General features: G+C 41.1%; 1 protein-coding gene across 1 annotated transcript in view; it reads right to left on the reverse strand.

Moving 5' to 3' along the window:
- STARD13 (StAR related lipid transfer domain containing 13) overlaps positions 1–15,587 on the reverse strand; it is a 96,159-nt gene extending 80,572 nt beyond the window's left edge. Inside the window, exon 1 of the mRNA XM_088021799.1 lies at positions 15,581–15,587. The gene's annotated coding sequence lies outside the window, so the exon portion shown is untranslated. The remainder of the gene's footprint in view (positions 1–15,580) is intronic.
- Positions 15,588–21,599: the final 6,012 nt, after the last annotated feature.

Genomic DNA, 21,599 nt, shown 5'->3' on the forward strand with positions numbered 1-21,599 from the left:
GGGAGAAAGGGAGGGATGGAGATAGGATGGACTCCAACAATAAGTCATCTTGTCAGATTACCTAAACAAATCTCTGGCTGGTGCCCATAGAGTTAATCTAGCACTAGTACTCCAGGACACTTCTATTTGGTTATCTGGTTGCTATATATGAACTTCCTTCTAACAAAGAAGGAACCTGCTGCTCACCTTTCCTGCTGTATGTTGGCGCCCTTATGATGGACAGTGCCCAGTTTGTAGCTGTTTCTCAAATCAGAAACTTGGACACATTTCTCAGTTTCACCTTTCTAAATACATTCTTTTTGCTTGGCTCAATCCATCTCCCATCTACAAGACGGTTCTCTGCACCCTTTACTCCTGGTCGTTGTCCTGGCCTGGGTATTCTGGATTTCTAGCAGGAGTTCAAGAAAAGTCACTGATGGAAGTCTCACCTCACTTTCAACTTGAATCCACCTTAAATCATTTGAACTACTATTGCACAGATGATGATCCCAAATCTAACTCTAGATTTATGTTTATTTTAAAACTTAGCTTCCTAAACCCCTCTGGGGAAAAACAACCTTCTCACTGTACTAGGTACCATGTGATCACCTAGCAAGTTCACATTAACTGATGAATAAATATTTGGCTAAAGTTCATTATGGTTAATGAATGCCTGTTTGGGCTTTATTTTGTCCTGAACCTGGTTTATTTCAAAAATATCTTAAGGATTTACTGAGATAGGCATGAAAGCAAAACTCTAAATGCTTTTAAGCCTGTGGCTCTTAGCACCACCACCGTGATAGACCAAAAACAAAGGGCATACAGTTGAAACACTGCACCCATTTCTCCATGTGCCCACTATAAATTATATACTCTTTAAAAAAAAAAAATCCAAGAATTCAAAAGAAACAAACAAAAAAGCAGTGTTACTCCTATGCATTTTTTTCTAGAATATTTTTATTTTATCCCTCAGACTCTTCTCCCAACATGTCCCAATGCTCATTTGAATACAATTTTCAATGGGAAACAGCATGTCAAACCTTCCAAACAGGCAGAAAACGATCCCCTAATACCATGGCAGAGGGTATTCAGCTATTGGCAGAAGAAAATGGCTTCACTGCCTTAGTAATGAAATTAGTAGGAATAATATAACAATTTCTCCTCACACACAAATATGGCTAGGATCATACCTAAAACCCCCTGGCTTCTAACATGAAAAAGGAGAGGAGGGGGAATTGAACTTGGATTGTACAGTCACCTCTGTACACACCATCAAGACTGCAGAGAAAGGACTGTTAACTGCTAAGTTTCAACACTAAGAAAGTCAGGTTTCCAAAAAGACTTTGGAACTTTGTAAACAATTCGAAAGGTATATTTATTTTAGTAAGTTATGACACAAACAGGTACTAAAGTGAAGTCACCACGTAAAAACAAAACAAAAAAACCAAAACCTCCCAAAAAACAAACTGTTCACACGATTTTCAGCTTTTTAAGTGTATTTTTCTAGGGGAAGCTTTAATGATTGGCCCACAGTGGGTTATTAGATAGTAAGCAAAGTCATTTCTGAATGCTTTTAATTTAACAAACTATTTGCTTGGTTATAGTCCATCTATTGCTGTTACCAAGAGGTTTATACATATTCCCTTTTAATTTTTTTTTTTCAGGAAAAAAACAGGAAAGAAATGTACATATTAGAAATATATTAGAAATTAGGGGGGAGAAAAGAGAGCCTGCAGAGGGCAGAGGCTTTTATAGAACAATCTGTTGCTCCAAAGGAGAGTCAAGAGATGCCCAGTGAAACCATCAAAGTGACCAGCTAGCTGTGTGACCCCGAGCAGCACTTTAACCTCCCCGATCCCAGGCTTTTCGCCAGTAAAACGAGGCCTCTTTTAGAGTCTTTTAATGCTCTAAAATCCCATGATTTGAAAGATAAAATGTTATGTTGACACTCTGAAATCTGTGAGAGCAATGCCATTTTGGAACAATGTCACAGGACTCCAGAGAAGATAAACCGTACCTAGGTTCTGGCTACATGATTGTAGACAAGAGCCACACCCATGCTCACTGAATCCAAGAAACCCATATGAATGTTGTAGGAAAGTTAAGGTCAGTCTACACTTTGTTGCTAGGAAAGCATTGTTGACGAGCTCTAATCCAAATGGTTTATATGATTTCATATTGTGGTCTCTGACATAGCAAGAGAAACATCCCGAGAAAACACAGTCTCAGCTGCTGTGTCTTTGTCCCAGGCATCTTCCCCAACTGGCTCCTTTTTTTCAATTTTATTCTTAAATGCAACATTTTTGATTGCTCCCTTTTTTATAATCCAATTCTAACAAAGACAAGAAGACAGGATTCTGACTGGAGGGAGATGAATAAAAGTGCACTTTTTAAGGCAGCCAGTTATTATAAGACAATTATTAAAATGTCTGGGTAAATGACCTCATACTGCACTCAGCCTGCAAATCAGCCGGGCAATCGGCCCTTGCTGCATATGGCTTTGGACTGCTTTCTCTGAAATCAAGTTATAGGAATCTGTGAACTGAAGTCCTTTTTTCCAGCAGTTTCCACAGCACCTGACACAGTGTCAGGCACGTATCGGCAGGGTAAGGTTTGTTGGCAATTTGCTAAATAACTATTATGGAAAAGGGAAAAAAAAAATTCTAGACCATGTGAAAGCCTCAGGCATTTTGTAGTTTGACTAGAGATAAACATTTGCTATAACAGGAATATTTACTAAACAGGGAATAAGCTACTTAGAGGCTAATTTGCTTCCATTATTCTTTAATTTGTTAATCATAATCATGTATACTTGTTATTGGAATTTGTTTTCCTAGAAATAAATATTATCACTAGAATACTGTAGGGGTTTCTTTTTTGTTTGTTTTTTTTGGAAGCACATTCAGAAATGTTCTCCCTGATATAAATTGCATAAGGAAGGCTTATAGGGCCCCAAAAGTCCATTTGATTCTTGTTTTAATTCTCTCATATGCCATTCAAATATTCTGCTAGAAAATAACTGCACTGTCATTGTTAATATCATGTGCTAGCCATGATGCTAAATGTGTTAGGCTTTTATATACAGTGACTCATTTAATCCTCATAACAACCTCTAAAAAGATATTATCTTCCCCATTTTATGGAGGAAGAAACTAAGGCTCAGGGAGGTTAAATAAGGTGTCACAGTCACACAGTAGCGATGCTATATGTCAAACCAAGGGTTTCTGCTCCAGTTCTAGTCCTCACTGACAACCATATGGGAATATGTAGAAAAAGAAAGCAAAGCGTTTCCACATCTTTTTGCAAGAAGGTCGGGTGTAAATTATACATAAATAAGCAACTAAAGAAGACAAAAATATCTACTCAGATAATTTCCCCATTTATTCATTCATACCTTAATCAGCCATTAAATGTGTATGTCACCACTGCACCAGACAACATGAGAGAGAGAAACAGAGGTCAACAGAGGCAGTGCTTAAACTCTGATGAAAATGAGGGTTGGTTAGTGATAAAAAAGAGGAGAAAAAATGGATTATCATCAAGCAATATTTTCCCAAAGGTCTTGATTCCTTGTGGAATGTTCTAGGTGGAAACTCTAGGTTCCTGGCAAAGCGAGGGCTCTAAGAGCTGTGGAAGAGGTGGGGAGCAGTAAAATGAGGACAGTGTAGTAACAGTGTTGTTGTGGGACATAACCCAGACGAAGCGCAGCACTAAGCCCTTCACCCTCTGATCTCACGCCTCCCGCCATTTTGGAGAGGAACAGTAAGAAAGCGCACACACAACCAGTGACAGGGTTGGCGTTCACACCCGGATCCTTCGGAGCCTGAGCCTTCCACCTTTCCAGGACCCCACGCGGCTCAAAGTCCTCCTGCTGCAGGGTGTCCTCCACCGTTGCACAGAGCTTTTGGTAGGAAACAGGAAACCAAGAGAGGACCCGCGCGTGGGGGGTAGGGGGCGGGGAAGAGAGACAACAGGCATAGATCAGGAAAATGAATAGGGAGGTTTATCCAGCAAAATGAACTGTTAATTAAATTTAGCTATCTATCAGCTAAGTACTCTGTGGTTCCATGGTGATTATCAAGCCAGTCAGAATCTCAACTGGGACCTGATTACTAAATTTAATAGGATTATGCTTTTTTTCCTCTCCGAACTGAAGCAAAAAAGTTCCTTTCAGCTGAGGTTTTCATGTTGTTGTTGTTTTTCTATTAGTAAGCAGTCCAGAATTATCCCAGAGACCTCAAAGATTGTTAGAGCTCCTTTTCACTTATTTAGGGAAAAAGAGAATTCTTGCTTGGTAGAAGCAAGAACACAGAAACGCGCTGGCTGTTCTTGCCTCAGTCTGGACTTAACATTCAATGAACTCAACTCAGCAGAAAAGCCACAGGAATGGGGCCATGAACACAGCCCATGCCTAATAACTGAATAGATAAATAAATAAAAATTTAATGACTTTCGAACCATAAATATACTTCACTTGTAAAAACAGGTATTACCTTAAAATTGCGTGTTAAATGAATTTTTGTAAATAGATCTGAATTTAAATATGGGCGGCTAGTTAATACTTCATTTTGGGAATACTCTGCTATGAAATCCAGTTTACTATGGAGACTAGCCTTTTCGCTTTAAAAAAGTGTGTTGGCTGAATCTTAACAAACAACCCTGACTTATGGATCTTGTGAATGCAGATTCTTTCATGGTAAGAATACATAAAGTAGGTTAACCAGCATTTGTTTTAGGCTTGGAAGTATATTTATATTTAAGCATCATATTTTAAAGTATTTAGCACAGAGTGAAATTGCTTTAACATAAACTAGATATAATCTGTCTGGTTGTTAATAGAAAACTTTTCAAAAGTCCATAATGTTTTGTTCGTTTGGGGCAGATCATAGGACAAATTCAAAATTGTGAAGAATTAAGATGGAAAAAAAAAATGGTTCTCAATTCCCAGATCTGGGCTTCTTTTGGAGAAAGTGAAAATGGATTATTATTTTTTTAATGATAAATGAATGATAAAGTACTCTTTAAAAAGGAAATTATGCATGCTGTTAGTCATCTTAAAAAATGACCATAGCTACTATAGAGACTTTGATTCACATTTGTCCTGGGGATACAGTCCCCTCTTGTATAAACACATATGCATACCAATATATTATGTGAACTGCAATCTTGTAGTGACTTCAAGGAAAAATTTGTTTTTATAAAAGAACTCATATTTTCCCATGCTTTGTTACTTCTTGTGCAAGAACTTTTATGAGATTCTAGTGAACTGTTTTATTTTCCTTTGTTCTTCCCTTCTTCCTGGAAGAGAACATTATCTGGATGTAATCATGCTGAAGAATACATTCTGATGAAGATGATTTAAATCAATGACCAATTAAGATGCCTAATCCTGCCACCACTTTGGGTATGGCAACTTCATTCTACTGGGTCAACACATTCATTTATTCTAATGTGGTCTACGTTCCCCCACGGCAAGAACGGCTATTTCAGTAACCTCCTATTTCATCTCTGCAGATTTGGCCACTCTCTGTAACTCAGCTGACTAAAGTTGAAGCTTGTAGCAATAGAAATACACTGTGTAAATCCCTGGCCCCCCTCATCAAAATCCCCAGAGACCATGTTTTGCTCTCAGCATACCAACCCATAACCCGCTAAATCGTTCACCGAAGTATCAGTAAGCCTGTCTGGTGTTCCAGCCACCTGGAGCTGACAAATATTTTCCTAATATGAGGGATGCCATAGCAACCAGATTTGTGGCGTGGATACAAACCAGGCATCGTGGGGCTACAGTTTAAGGTGGGAAGCAGACCTGCAGCACCCACAATAGTATTATTGTAAAGAGTGTCCCAAGAACTCAAAATTCAGTATTTGGGGGAACTAAGTTCTTTAGACACAAGGATGGAAATTACCCCAGACCCTAACAGAAGGAAGGTAGTAATTAAGACTGAAAAGAGCTTGTGTTTCAAATCTATTTCTTACAAGCAGTGCCACCTTGGATAAGTTAAGGAAGCTCTCTGAGCGGCCTCAGTTTTGTCATCTGTAAAATGGAGATAATCACCCTCCTTCAAAGGGTGGCAGTGAGGATGAAATGGGCTGATGATATCTGTACTGTGGTTGGCAAATGGGAAGCATATAATAACAATAGCTTTTATCATTAGGTTAAGGAGGGAAGCGATGGATATTTCAGGACACAAGGCCAATGGTCTCCAAAACAGCATGCAGATGAGTATATTAGAAATTCCTGTGTTTAAATATTTTAAGTATTTTTTTTAAGATTTATTTATTTATTTGAGAGAGAGAGAGAGCACAGCAGGAGGAGGGGTGGAGGGAGAGGGAGAGACTCCTCAAGCAGATTCCCCACTGAGCACAGAGCCCAGATCCCACGACCCTGAGCTCATGACCTGAGCAGAAACCAAGAGCCACCCAGGTGCCCCAGTAATTCAGATATTTTGAGAAATAAATTGTTATGCCAGTATTCAGTGTCAGGATTTGATACAAGGTACCCTCACCTACAGTGCCCACCTGCATGGTGGTATCTGGGGGTGGGGGTCAGAGTTAGTTGTACTATACATGTACTATAGAGAGGGCTGGCAATGGCTATCCCCTGTACACGTTCATTTTCTGTACTGCCACGTATCATGATGTACTGAAGTCTACACATACCTGATTGAGAGGGTATGTGGAATACGTTGCTTACTTTTAAATAAACTAACCCTCACAAAATGGAGAAGCAACTTAAAAAGATTTCTATAGAGATGTCATGAAGAGAAGATGATATTCATTCCTAGCAGGAGTAGTCAACAAGAAGTTGAGATTTCCCTACCCCTAGCCCTGTAACAGTCACATCTACAAGGTCAGAACGATGAAAACATACTTAGACCAGACAAGAAGTCAGCTAGAATCATTTAAAATTGTCCAGAAGATTATTTGAAATAGGGATAGAAGTAATTGTTGATGAACTTTGGTCATAGAGACTTGAGACGGTGAATGAGCGTGGAACATGCGCATGACTTCTAAAATGCAAACAAATCCACTGCAAGCACTGCTCAAGCGCGTGGTACCAAGAGGACTGTACATTCGAGGCAATGTGGGGCCGCTGTGCTAGGGAACATGAGGACAGAGTGAGAATACTGTAGGATCATGTCTGACAGCACACTTCCCAACCTCTCCATGGCATGGCGCAACACTGTATTAGTACTGCATGTGGGGGTAAACTACCATGCTGCTGGAAGCCCAGGGTCATCAGACGAGGCCTTTGGTTGCCCTAGGCCCTGTTCAGCCAGCCCAAGGGCCGAGGGGATGCGAATCTTCAGCCGACCTATCACACGTTCAGAGCGCACCCACATCCCATGAGAGGCACCCAAGGAGCATACTGCTTGGAAAGTCAGCCCTACAGACAGACTTAGGCAGGGCTCATTATTAAAGAACACAGCTGTTAGGTCCTAATGGAGTCAACTCTACAGAAAAGGAGAGAGAAAGGCTTTTTTAAAAAAATGGACCTCTTAAGAATCAGCCCAGTAAAACGTATTTGTATCATAACTGGGCTTGTTGTGAGAAGTTAAATATTTATGCTATCTCATTCTCCAATCTGATAAAGGAACAGATTTTATATATTTACTAATATTCTCTTTCTTCTCTATTGGTGAGCGCGCCCCACTTCCGCATGGTCAGCATTCAGCATAGTGTTACTCACACAGTCAGTGCTAATAGATGTTTGCTGAACAGACAAGGCCATAGTGAAGCTACAAACACCATTCATCAATCCTTAGACTCAAGTCCAGTAAGATCCTTTACCTGTTCCTCCTGGCAGCTAGTCCAAAACTTTGCCCCTAGTTTCAAATCCCAGCCCTAAGCCTAGGCTACTTAACTCTTAGCTGATCTCGTCTCTTCCTTTGATGAGATCAAGACCATCCTACAAAAGCTGTTTTAACACCAAATATATCGACTGAAGTCATTCAGTGTAAAACCCCCCAAGTCATTTTTGTCTTACTCCTTATTAACCAAACTCACCAGTCAGGGAGGGGATACTTTCATTGAAATAGCTCCTCTCTTCCTTCTGCACAACCCTGCCTCAACTGGACAGTCAACTCAGGAGCGCCCCAGGCTCACCCTGCAACAGAGCCTCTGCCTTTTCTGCTTCCTCTGTTGGACACACTCTTGCCTCAGACTTCGGGGAACCCCTCATTCACTTCAAGTCCTCACTCGAGTCACTTCTCCAAGAGGCCTTGCCTAGATACTTCTTTGCAAAGTTAATCCCTCTGGCTCACATTCACACCACCTTTGCCTGTTTTATTCATTGTCTTCATCCATTGTCACTAAAATAAACATCGTTTATTTATTTATGTTGCTCAGTGTTGGTCGTCCCCACTAGAATGTAAGCTCCCCGAAGGCAGGGAACTTTGTTTTGCTTACTGATGTTTCTCTACTGCCTAAAATTGGGTCTGGTGCTCAGCAGGTACCCAATCAATATTTGTCGCGTGAATGAACAGGTGGATGGATAGATTATTGCAACAGATCTACAAACGGTATCATTGCTGCAGCGCCTGGCTGGCTCAGTCGGTGGAGCATGTGGCTCTTGATCTCAGGGTCGTGTGTTCGAGGCCCATGTTGGGTGTAGAGATTACTTAAAAATAAAATCTTTAAAATAAATGGTATAATTGCTTCCTCTCCAATGCACCCTTCTACCAAAATAGTCATCCTAAAATCAGTACTCTCCTCCTAAACCATCAATAGCTATGTGTAATTTATGAAATGCCATTTCATAAATTTATGAGTTTATGTAATTATGTAATTTATGAAAAGCCTTCAGAGATGTAGGCTCCATCTCCCAATGCAGCCATCTCTCCATACATTCTAAGGTCTAGTCACACTGGGGGACCACTCATTTATTCTGAACACGCTGAACACTTTAAAAACTTTGTGTTTTTAGACATACATTCTTTTGTCTCAGAATATCCATTGTCTACTTTGCTCTCTACTGAAATCTATGGATGTTTCTAGGCTCTACTCAAATGTCCTATCATCCATGGAGCTGTTCCATTCTCCCAATGAGATTTTAGACATGTGTTCCAAAGCACAGCCCCACATGCTCTAGCTAGTACAGAAGTTACTCTCCCCTGAGTTTTATCTGTACCTGCCCCCAAGATGGGACCATACCATCCCTGAACAGGCATCATAGGTTTACACCTTTTCGCAGTTCCTTGCACATGGGTAAGTGACTGACACATTTGTTGCAATGAAATATGTGATATCACCATAGCTGTGGATTTTGAGACAAGGGGATTGCCAAAAAATAAGCATTTAGATCCTTTGTAGAAGTAATACGCCAATACCAATTAAGCAAATGTCAGTGGGACTGAAAAGAAAAATAAAATCGTAGCTTAAACCAGCATAAAGTAGGAGCCTTCGATAATAAGCTCTAAAGATACAGATATCTTCTTTCCCTCTGCTGAAATGCCTGGCACAGAGAAGTCACTTAATTAGGAGTTTGATCCTCAGCTAAACACAAACTGCTCTATTTAAACTGAGTGCTCGCTATTGTTGCTTAACCATGTTGTGGTTTATTCAAGTGCTTGCGAGGCCTGAAGAACGCCAGTCAGGATGCATCTATGTTACATAAGGGTGCTTTTCATGGAGTAATCTAGCATTAATTTAAGAAACTGTGTCTCATCTGCTTGCTGGTTTCTCCTCCCCAGGCTTGTCCCCGTAATATACACGGTAGTCACTGGCCAGGCCCAGTACAAATGGTCCAGTATGCAGGATAATAAGCACATATGGAAAGAACAGTAGTTCTCAGGAGATTGTTCTAAATCATTGTTTTCTTATGGAAAGTAGAGAACCAATAATTCCAAGAAACACAATCTTTGCTGAGACAGTAGAGCCAGTTTAAATTCTAGACCCGTGAGCAACAAATTCAGACAGTCATATCTTGCCCTTTGCTGACTGCAGAATCCATCGGTCTCCTGCAAGGGCTCTGTGCAGAGATTCAAGGGTAATGGCATGCACCTCTTGAACTCCTTCCCCCTGGTTTGCTGACAGTACTTACACTCTTCCTTGGTATCCTGTAAGGGCTACCTGGGCTGGAGGATTTTGAGTCCTCCTTCGGCTAGCAGCTTGCTCTCTCATTTACTTCTAGGTCAGATAATCACCTTGGCTCAGCTCAAGCTACATAACTGACCACCCTGACCCTTGTGTTGTCTATTTCTGTTTGGGGAAGCCACCAGCAAGGTGTAAGCTACCATGCCCACCCCGTGAAGACATGTCTCTTCAGGCTTCCACAGTCCCATCAGAACAAGATCACTTCAAGGAGCTTTTGTACTTATGAAGACTTAGGTTTTCCGTGGGATAAACCCCTCAGGACTCCACTTTCTCTTGCTCCCTCTACCCACAGCCTGATGCACTGACATTGCAAGTTGGCCTGGTTGTAGCTCATTTGGGGCCACATTGAGCTGTCTATTCATTACTGGGTTTGTATTCATTTTTGAACTTGGCATTCCTTCACCGTAAAAAGAGTGAACTTTCTGAAGCAAGGGACTTATTCTGCAGCATCCCAAACAGGACCATGGAGAAAGGCTTTTAAAGAAGGCACCTGCTTCTCTACCCTTTTAAGCCAAGATGGAAAGGTGTACTGAGGAAGTGCTCCCGCTCACTGACAGTCCTTCGCTCCAGTCTCTTTACTGAGAGCATCAAGGAGTGGCACTTTTAGTGGGGATGCATTTAAAGTATTATTCCAAGAAATGAAAAAAGAAAACTTCCCTTCTTGAACAAAGAAGTACGTGATGGATAGTGTATCTCAGTGGTGAGGGCCCTGACCCATTTATCAATGAGGTTGTAAACACAGTGGAGCTTCCAACTCAGTTCAGTGTTCAACTAACCACACGACCTTGGTTTGATAGATTATTTCCAGTATTCCTGTGGTTTATCCTGATATAACTTGCAGAAACTATTATGATAAAATGGCTTTCCCTCTGCCAGTTATTCCACGTAAGAGGAGATTAAATAAGGGATTATAAAAAGCTTCCACAATTTACATAGTTTTCATAGTCATTTCACAAGTAGACTCAAGTTTCCCCTTTTTAACTGTTTTTAACCTTAACTCAAGAGAAAAGCTAGGCCAGTTAGATTTCCATCTCTCAGGGATAGTCTATTTTTTCATGGAAATGGGTAAAACAGGCCCCTTGGGTCCCTCTTGACACTAAGATCATTGTTCCCTCAAAGAGTTTTCAAACTTTGGCCTCAAAGGTTACCATATGTTCAACATTTTCTAAATTTAAAAAAGGGAGAGCAGAAAATTAGAAGCCTGGCATGAAGTTGCTAAACCTGACTGTGCTCTAGGTATGTCCCTGGTTCTTTTCAAAGTATCTTAAAAAAAGGCAGCCCTTAGGTCAGTGCTATTAGTGTATAATTGATCAGGCAACCTTTGGATTATTAAGAACTTTATTTGGAATATTAAAAATAATGCTGGTCACTTATTTGCCATTTTTCATATTATTTATGAATAATATGTTAAACATCTTGGTTCAGAGAGCTTTGTCTACATTCTTTTGTTTTGTTTTATTTTGTTTACCACTTCTTCAGGATGATTTCCTAGAAGGGGAATTACTGGGTCAGGGGGTCTTGATAAATACTGCCAAACTGCTTTTCAGAAAAATGCTTAGACTTTCCTTTTAAAACACATCTAGCAGGGCACCTGCGTGGCTCAGTCGGTTAAGCGTCCAACTCTTAATTTCGGCTCAGGTCATGATCTCAGGGTTGTGAGATCAAGACCCACGTAGGGCTCCGTGCTCATCGGGGAGTCTGCTTATCCCTCTCCCTCTGCTCCTTCCCCTGCTCACTCTCTCCTCTAAGATAAATAAATAAAATCTAAAAACAACAGCAACAACCACCATATCTAGCCACAGATACATCAAGGATCTTTCCAAACAGAGACCGCTGATTGATAGTTTTAATCTTTGGTTACCTCAGTATAATTAGTAGGACTCAGATATGACTATGTAGGGTAACCACTTACTTACTGGTGATTACATATAGGGCCTCTGTCATTGAAGCCTCGGGTTCCCATTCTGAATTGGTCTGTATGCTATTACATACACTAAAATGGTCATATTATTCCAGATAAATAAATGGGTACCTGGATTCTGTCCCAAAGGTTATGTGATTATAGTGTACCACAAACAAGATAATATTTTCAGAAAGGTTTGAAAAGATTGACTTGTTCATTCATTCAACAAACATGACTTGAAAACCAGTCAGTTATGAGAAACTAGGGTAAGCACTAGGGAATCAAAGCAACATGGCACCTTGCCTGTCTTTGAGAGGCTTACCAAGGGAGAGAGAAATATAAATAGAAACCTAGTAGAACAAGATAAGAACTTTATTACAAGTTTATCCTATGGAACTATGAATGAAGAAGGCCCTTGACTCTATAGGGGAAAAATACTGGGTAAGGCTCTGAAGACTGGTAATGTTTTAGGTAGCTTTGGAGGATGAAGAGAATGATAAAAAGTATAGAGAAAACATTTAGTAGGGCCTGGGGACTGAAATAAGCAGGGCATGGAGACGTGAAAGCACATGGAATAGCAGGGTCAAATTGAGGGGAAGGGGGAGGGACATAACGAGCAAACTGGTTAGTCCTTCCAAAAAGGGCTCTAGGGATTCAAAAGAGGGAGAAAAACACAACCTTAAGGAGATCAGAAGAGTGTTAGGAGAAGCCTTTGAATCATGGGCAGGATTTGTTAAGACAGGGGGAAAAAAGGGAATATTTCAGGAAGCAATTAGTGACTTTAAAGTTTTCAAAGCATTATCGTGTACATTTTTGTGTCATGTGACCTTAACAACAACTTAATGGGGTAAGGTATACATACATTCTTACCCATAGCACCACAGAGGAACTATGAATCAGCAGAATTAAGTGACTGGCCCGAGGTCACACAGCCATGCTCCACAATTCAGTAAATGGTGCTCCTGGGGATAGTGTTGTTGGGAGCATGGTGGTACTGGCAGCTGATCTTGGCAGGTCTGACTTCTGACTTCTGATATCCTTTGTATTATACTAAGCTGCTATCATGTTGATCACTTAAAATGAAAATGGTTTAAAATGAAAATACCCTAGGGACTCCTATCTTTTACTTTTAATATTTTATACACTGTTACTTGTATCGAAATATTTGGAAAGATTCTCTCTCTTTCTCTCTCTTGCATATATATATATATGTGTGTATATATATATATACACACATATATATATACACACATATATGTGTCTTATATGAAGATAAGCATATATATTAGCATGTATTTATTTCAATATGACATATATGGAGATATCAAATGTAAAAGAAAATATTAGGTACCTGAATTTGCACTATCATCCATTTTCTTTAACATTGGAAATTTAAAATATTATATATATTGAATCATACTATATCAAAGCAGTATTGCACCAATTGTAACCCAACTTCTAAAACTTCTACCTGTTTGAGATGACTGGTTTTCCACAATGCCAGAACTGTGGTGAGAAAATCAAAGGATAATTCCACCTAGAGAAAAAAGACCGGTGCAAGTACTTTTCAGTGTAGGCTTCTGCAAACGAAAGTACTATTTATATGAGATTACTGCATTTTGTTTTTAGCGACCCAGAGTTTTTCGGCTTTTTTAGTGTAGTGTAGTTCTGTCTGAGAAAATGAAGGCAACTTCATAAATGACATAAATACTAAAATTTAACGGCATAAGACACATTATAAATATCCGACTGACATTTAAAATGTCTCTGGGAGACATTTTAAGCAGCGAAACAGATTTATTAAAAGGTTAGTTATCTTCCTCAAGGTCACCAAGTGAGGTGGCAGAAGGGTAGTGGCTGAAATCCAAAGCTTTTGACTCTTATCTTGGTCCCTGCAATAAATTAAAAATGTCTTCATGAGATCTGACATGGGTACTGTCAGAAACTGGCAAATATTCTTTCACACATTTGACACACAGATCTGGATGCTACCCTGTCACATGTCAGCGTATGTCAGCACATGTGAGTTCAACTCACACAGAATACACCGGCTGGCACAGCTGACACCCTCACATGCAGATACGGGTTTAAACATCAAGAAGAGCATGTTCCAGAATTTCTCAGCGTATCCTGCATACATCTCTCAACAACTACTGAGGCCGCACCGGGAACTCTGCCTCTGAATACTTTCCTGCTTCTCATTCTTCAAATCTAGACCATAGGAAACAGGTTAAGCTCCAAAAAGACAGCAAGACAAACCGCTCAACCTTCAGTTTATGACTTCCTCAATAAGAAAAGACACAAACGTGGCATTTATTATGGAACGTGTGGAAAGGGCCCCGTAGAAACCATATGGTTGTCAGTAGCGGCACGATCTCATTCAGAGGTGCCAAGAACACTAATGAGACGAGGATGTCAGGCAAGGCAGAAATAGATCAATACTTCTCCCCCACTTGCAGTCGTCCCCACCATCAGTCACTGTGCTTGCTCTATGTAAATGAAATCAATCAGCGGGGATTTCTGTAAAACGCATACAACAGTTGTCTTCTAGACTCTACCAGAAGATAAATGATTCCAGACGTTGGCCTGCAGCCATTTTCCCACACATGCTACAGAGTTCTGACATCCATATTGGGCCATAACACGGAGTGGTTTCTGCTTTGGCGAGTGTACAGCCAGTGCGTCTACTTCTGGTTTGGACGAGGCAGCCTGCTAACGCCAATGCATCCCAAGTCCCCTCTTGCCCGTGCGAAACGTAAGAGGAGCACCTTTTTCCAACAGGGGGGCTCCTGTGATCCTCCTCAAAACTTTGCTATCATTCACATAAGCTTATCATTCCAAATCACTCTTTAAGATCCCTTTGGACTTACACAAATCCCAGCCTAATATAACATGAGACACAGGACATCAAACGCAAACCACTTGGATGGAACACATAACAACAGACAGCACAAGTCCAACTTTGTTTTAAAACTAGTGTATTTTAAAAAAAACACGCTAACCATAAGTAACAGGGCTGTTTGATATGGCAGCTTGTGTTCTGGAAAAGGATAGAAGGCTTTGGGAGAAAGACAAACTAAAAGATCCAGAAGCAGCTTCCTTTAAAAACGATGTCAACACAATACGATGATCTGGAAGGCGCGTAGAAGTCTAGGTCGTATTCACGGCTATTTACATAACTGACCCATGGAATTAAACATCCAATAGACAGCACTTTCTGCCAGCCCCTTAAATCTGAGAGATGGGCATTTTTCTCACTAAACTGCCTTTAGGGAAAGATAACAAATAATTTTGCTCCTATTTCAAAAAAAGAAGGAAAAAAAGTCCTATGTCAGTATCTATAGTCTAACTGAGATAAAGACAATAAATAAAAGTAAAACAAACCTTATTGTAGCTTTCAAATGGTTTTCAAGTGAGTTGTCAACACGAGAGGCACTGCTTTAAATTTTAAGGAAAGTTCTTGTTAAAAGAATGTCCTTCTAATGATCAAATACACCACAAAGAAAACTTTATATATCGGTAACACAACTCACGGTGCAAATAGGAAGTCACTGTTGTCTTACCCACCACCACCTCCTTTCCTATGGAATACAAACTTACTTTGTTGAAAAATGTCCTTAGGCTGGGCTGTACTTTTGAAACAAAGCCACTCTCTTCTTCATTTCATTTTCTGTTTTCTTGAAAACTGCTCCTCCGGAACTGACAGATGGTGCATCTGTCACTGAGAGTTTCCTCTTCGTTATCTCTGCCAGCTAATATTTCCTCTGTGCTTAGCTGTTGTCTGTGACACTGTTCCACATCATTCTAGCCTGATCAATGGTGTGCCTGGTTTGAGGTTGGGTTTGGCCCCGCCTCCAGCTCTGAGAGAGAAAACGAAAACTCACAGCTGGATTTCCTATAAATCCTCTCTTTTAAATCTGGCTCTGCGGCTATGGCACATACTAGAGGAAAAAGCTGCCAGTCTGTCACAAACCAAGGGGGCGATCCTCTCCTAGGCCCCCCTCCCCACACGCCAATGCCCAGCATGTATGTTATATAACAAATCCCGTTTTAAGTTAGCCTGAAAACTTCCCAGGACCAGAGGAAGCGCGGTTAAAGCAGGCTTATGCTTTTCCATGCCTAATGAGACTCAAAAGAAGATGCCCATGACTGAAACACACCCACACACATACACACGATGGAATAATATTTTAACGTTAAAATTGTGAAAACCGATTCCAAGGAGAAAATGCCAAAATAGTACACTACCAAATAATTTCTATCCTAAAACACACGTAATCATTCATATTCAGATGACATTATATCCTAAGCAACAGGATTTGCTAGTATTTATACTCCTGATGAACTTGGTGCATCTAGAGAATATACGAGATGCGTTTCAGGTTCTAGCTGAGAGAAGGTTGTCTCTACCAAGAAGAGTAGAGCAGCTGAATGTGTGACGCCAGTCTTCTTTGTAAATCAGTAGGACAGAGAATATATTTTTAGAGTGACATATTCTGCACAGTCAACGGTAATCAAACCTTATCAGGTAGAGAACTGTACATTTAGAGCAAATACGTTTTGTGAGTCTTAACAAAACAAGGATTTGAAGACTTATACTGGGATCCAGAAGCAGCAGGTCTGGATTCAAGTCTCAGTTTTGTTCCTTGGACAGTGTCCTTGAACAGGAAAGGCACAGAGTAAGCTCTGGAGACCTCCCAGGTGACTGAAGGATTAAATTAAGACAATAAAGTACTTTATTGTTATTATTCAACGTTTGGATTGTTCTTTTCAACAACAGAGAGAATATTAAATAAGTATAAATATTTAATCTGGCAAAGGATGGTACCAAAATAAATACCAGCCCGTGATAAAAAGCACTAGAGATAAAAGGATTCCAGGAATAATGTGCAGGGTATAAAGTGCAGGCTGAGGACAACAGCAACTCTGACTTTGAATATTTGAACTCTTCAGTGAGAGAGACTATGTGGTAAGCAGAGGTCAGAGTGGGGTTGAGGAGTAAAAGTCTGAAATCTTGGTTCTCTTTCCACATCCTCGCAAAAGAATCCTGGAATTGTCATCCGCCATTAGTCCGTAAGCCCCTTAAGGGCAGGGACATACACAACTGGCATTTGTTGAATAAGTGAATGAATGAGAACTTGAACTAGGTGAGAGTTACTCCCCCCAAGGGAGAGAGTATAATTATTATGAGAAGCCTGAGCTTGAAAGTGGATAATCAGTACTTCAAGGGGGAGACTACCTGTGTGTCCTTCTAGTGTCCTCAAACGTGAGGTGGGGGCTTTCTGGGTCACTGAAAGGAGAGGAGATTTTGTTCAGGGACCCCTGACCTGATTCCACTTTCTAGCTTCCCCTAGCAACTGCCCCGCCTCCCAATTCCTCTCCTGAGAATGTCATCCTGCTGACAATGAGTGTGAGTCAAGAACCAGGATGTTTGCAAACATCCCCTTAATGAAAGTCCGTGGATCGTCAGGGGAAATTCCTCCTAAATGGGGATGCGAGTCCTCGCTTGCTGTGGCTGGCAAGAAGTCACCTTTCCAAGTCCAGTGGGACCCTACTCCGTGTGGGCTATGTAGGGGCAGCAGTGGATGCCAGGGGAAGGAAAGGCAGATGTGATGGGCTCCTGTTCCTACCCTGAATGCCACCTTACTGCCAATTTGTTTCTGACTAAACACACTGGAAAGGTAATCTACTTCCATATTCATGGTTTCAGGTGTATGATCTCTTCCCCCAAAGCTGAAGGGCTATGCTAATTTGGGGTAAGTGAACTTACAAATTGCAAAGATCTAAGCTAATAAATATATTTTTAATGCCGTATCTATACAAGGCACTCTACTAGACGCGTCAGAGGATGCAGGCTTCCAGCTGTCCAGCTACCACTGGTTTCCAGCAGCACAAAAGATTACAATCAAAAAAACAGGATCTGAGGCCAGCAGGGGATAGAAAGAACACAGCTGGGCTTCGAACCAGAAGCATCACATCTAGTTTGCGGAGTGGGAGACTCCAGAAAACATGACTAGGGTGGTAGCATTAAGGTCTGGGAAAGATTTGCACAGGCAGAGACGAGGGAGGACACTTGTAAGAGAAGGACATGCTTAGAGTAAAAAAATGAGCTCTAGGGCACAGAAAGAGACAAGAGGCCAGGCAAGCTCAGGAAATAGCAAGGTATCTGATTCTGCTGAAGCAGAGGGAATGTGGGGGAAACATGGGGGAGGAGACTCCAAAGACAGGCTGGAACCATATTCTGTGGTTTGGCCTTGAATGCGGGGCGGGGTGCGTGGGGGGTTAATACTGGGTTCAATCAGCAATCATGAACCCTGGGAGGTTTTGGAACACAGGTGTAACATAATCTGAGCAGTGAGATCTAGTAACCATGTTTAGGATACATTATAAAGGAGACAGTATGCAGACTGACCCATGTAGGAGGCTACTGCAATAATTTAAGCAAGAGGTCATTGGGGCGCCTGGGTGGCTCAGTTGGTTAAGCAAGAGGTCATGAAGGCTCGAACGTGGGAGGCTGAAGGTTAAGAAAAGGTAAGGGGCCAGTGGCAACCGCTTAGATATGATTGTCAAGGGAGATGAGTCAAAGAAAATCCTACCTGGAGGAATTTTTCCTGGAGATATTTGCAGACAAATGTACAAACATATACAAGTTTTTATTTCAGCATTATTTGTCATTGCAAAGGGTTGAAAACTCCATGATGCCCACCAACAGCAAACTTACAAATAAATGATGGTATAGTCATATAATGAAACACTATACAGCCATTGAAAACAGATATGCAAGAAAGCCATTGTAGAGTGCTGGTGATAGGCACTGGATTGCCAGTGCTTAACCATGGCAGAGGAAGGAAAATATTGGGGAGTGGAATAAACATTGGGAGGAGACCTCAGGGTTCAGATTCTACTCCCACATTGGCACCTGGCTTCCCCAGAACCAGGACAACCTAGAGTTGTTCAGTATACAATCTACCCAAATGTACTGGGCAGCTTTGCCCATGACCACCAACTCAAAGGTGCCAGAAGCCTGCCTAACTCAGCCCTGACCATTTTCATGGTCAGAAGCCCAATACCCATGTGCCTGGGCAAATCAGTACCTGAAAAAGGAACACCATCCATGTCTGGGACAAAAACACTCTTCAGGATTATACCAGATGGCAAAGTAAATGGTCTGGCATCTGAAGCTTCCCATTTTTATGAAACTCTGAGCATAAGAAGTCAGTTCTCTATCACAAGCCACATCTACACCCAGGTTTAAGTGCAGTGCAAATTCATAAACCACGCACTGCAATAATAATTGGGACTGATACACTGAAATGCAAATCAAAACCACAATGAGATATCATCTCACACCTGTCAGAATGGTTAAAGTCAGAAACACAAGAAACAACAAGCGCTGGCGACAATGTGGAGAAAAAGGAATCCTTTTCCCCTGTTGGTAGGAATGCAAATTGGCGCAGCCATTGTGGAAAACAGTATGGAGGTTCCTCAACAAATTAAAAATAGAACTACCCTACAATCCAGGAATCATGCTACTGGGTATTTACTCCCAAGACACAAAAACACTAATTCAAAGGGATACACGCACCCCTATGTTTATTACAGCATTATCTACAATAACCAAACTTGGAAGCGGCCCAAGTGTCCATCGACTGAAGAATGGGTAAAGAAGATGTGGTATATACGTACAATGGAATATTATCCAGTCATAAAAAAGAATGAAATCTTGCTATTTGCAACAACATGGATGGAGGTAGAGCATGAAGCTGAGTGAAATATGTCAGTCAGAGAAAGACAAATACCATATGATCTCACTCATACGTGTAATTTAAGAAACAAAGCAAATGAGCAAAGGGGAAAAAAGAGACAAACCAAGAAACAGACTCTTAACTACAGAGAACAAAACAATGGTTACAAAAGGGGAGGTGGTGGGGGGATGGGGAAATAGGAAATGTGGACTAAAGAGTACACTTGTTGTGATTAAAACAAAAACAAAAACAAAAATGATTAAAAAAAAAAAAAGAAACAAGAAACCGGAACCAGATGAAGACTTGGTAGTGCTTGGCAGAGAGGGGAGCAAAGCTAAGTGCTTACAAAGCTAACTTAGGGCTAACAAAGAGAAAGGTTTAATAAAAGATTCAAGGAAAGGGAGGGCCTACATACAGTGGATTGGCTCCGTTTGTTTAGGGAGCAGCTAGATCTGAGAGTCTTTGGTTCCATTCTCTCCTCAACACCCGGAAAAGGTGTAAGATATATTGTTTATGGAAATGTCAGAGGATAGGCTCTAAACTCAGGGACCCCGTTGCAGAGTAGGGCAAAGTCACAAGGGCTAGATTAAGTGATATTTCACAAATTGTGTAGTTCGGGTCCCCCAATCCCCTTTCTTCTCATCAACCCTGGGACAGCAGAAACCAGGCTTATAGCCCTGGAGTTTTATATACGGAAGCACATTCTCTGCAGAGATAAGACATCTTAAAAAAGAGAAAAGGTAGAGTCCAGCCTCAGAGAAGGGGTGAAAAAATTGCACAGCAAACCCTGGGGTCGGGAGCAGCCACATGTGGTTTGACAGGGCACCATAGGAAGGATCCAAGAGGCTCCTTGGGGACTTTCTCTTTCTCGCAGAGAGCCAGGCCTGACTATTAGATGTTTCTTGTCAGCTCCGTAGAGAGGAAAACATACCAAGGAACCCGGAACCCCGCAGAGGAACACTGCACATCAAGGCAAGAGCGGCTCAGAGGTAACAACGTGTGGACAATATGGCTCGTGCATGCAATCTGTGCACGAGCAAATTAAGAGTAATCTTTCGTGGCTGGTGAGAGAAGTATGGCTTCATGGATAAGAGTGCACTCTTTCTTTCATGCAGTGAAAAAACTGCCTTTTATGTTCCAAATACCTGGCTTCTCATCTGGACTCTGCTAGATATAAGCTGCGTGAGTTTAGACAAGTTGCTTGAGTTCTCTCTTTGTTAAACGGAAAATAATAGTACTCCTGGGGTTGTTAGGAAGATTAAGTGGGTTAATACGTGTAAAATGCTGGGAACGGAGCTTGGCATAAACATTCAATACGTGTTACTTACCATTCCATAGTTAGGATTTTAAAATATAGGTGATTGCGACTACATGGATAGGGCTGAATATGATTAATCTCAATTCAAGAAACAGAACTCTGTGCGAGAATAGGTAATTGCACTACTCGTCTGTAATTTACTCTAAAATACTTGAGCATATATGGCGCAAAGTTATGTTATGTGCTGCTTAGGTTCAGCTATAAGCCAGGTGCTGCTAGCATCTAATCAAGGATTCCGAGTCTGAGACAGTCTAGCTGGTATTCTAAAGAGGAGTCTGCACTTCAAAATCTGCTGATATCAGCCCTGCTGGCACCAGCTCTCCATCAACAATCTCCTGTTAGCATTCGGAGTGTCAAAAAGAGGTATCAACCGGTGAAAATTGTTACCGTTGACTAGTGTGCTTGGTGGAATTAAGGCATGCAAGAAATATGGACTGGCTCAAAGTATTGCAGTGTAAAATCTGGTAAGGCCTTTACCTGGATCTCTGGTGAGAAAGCCCCAGCCTAAATCCTGAAATAGTCCTAGATGTGTTATCAATATAGGTTGGTTGTAAGG

The sequence above is a fragment of the Eumetopias jubatus genome, unplaced genomic scaffold, assembly GCF_037043125.1.
Source record: "Eumetopias jubatus isolate StellerSeaLion01/CBP00866 unplaced genomic scaffold, mEumJub1_p1.0 scaffold_3, whole genome shotgun sequence".
NCBI classification, from domain to species: Eukaryota; Metazoa; Chordata; class Mammalia; order Carnivora; family Otariidae; genus Eumetopias; species Eumetopias jubatus.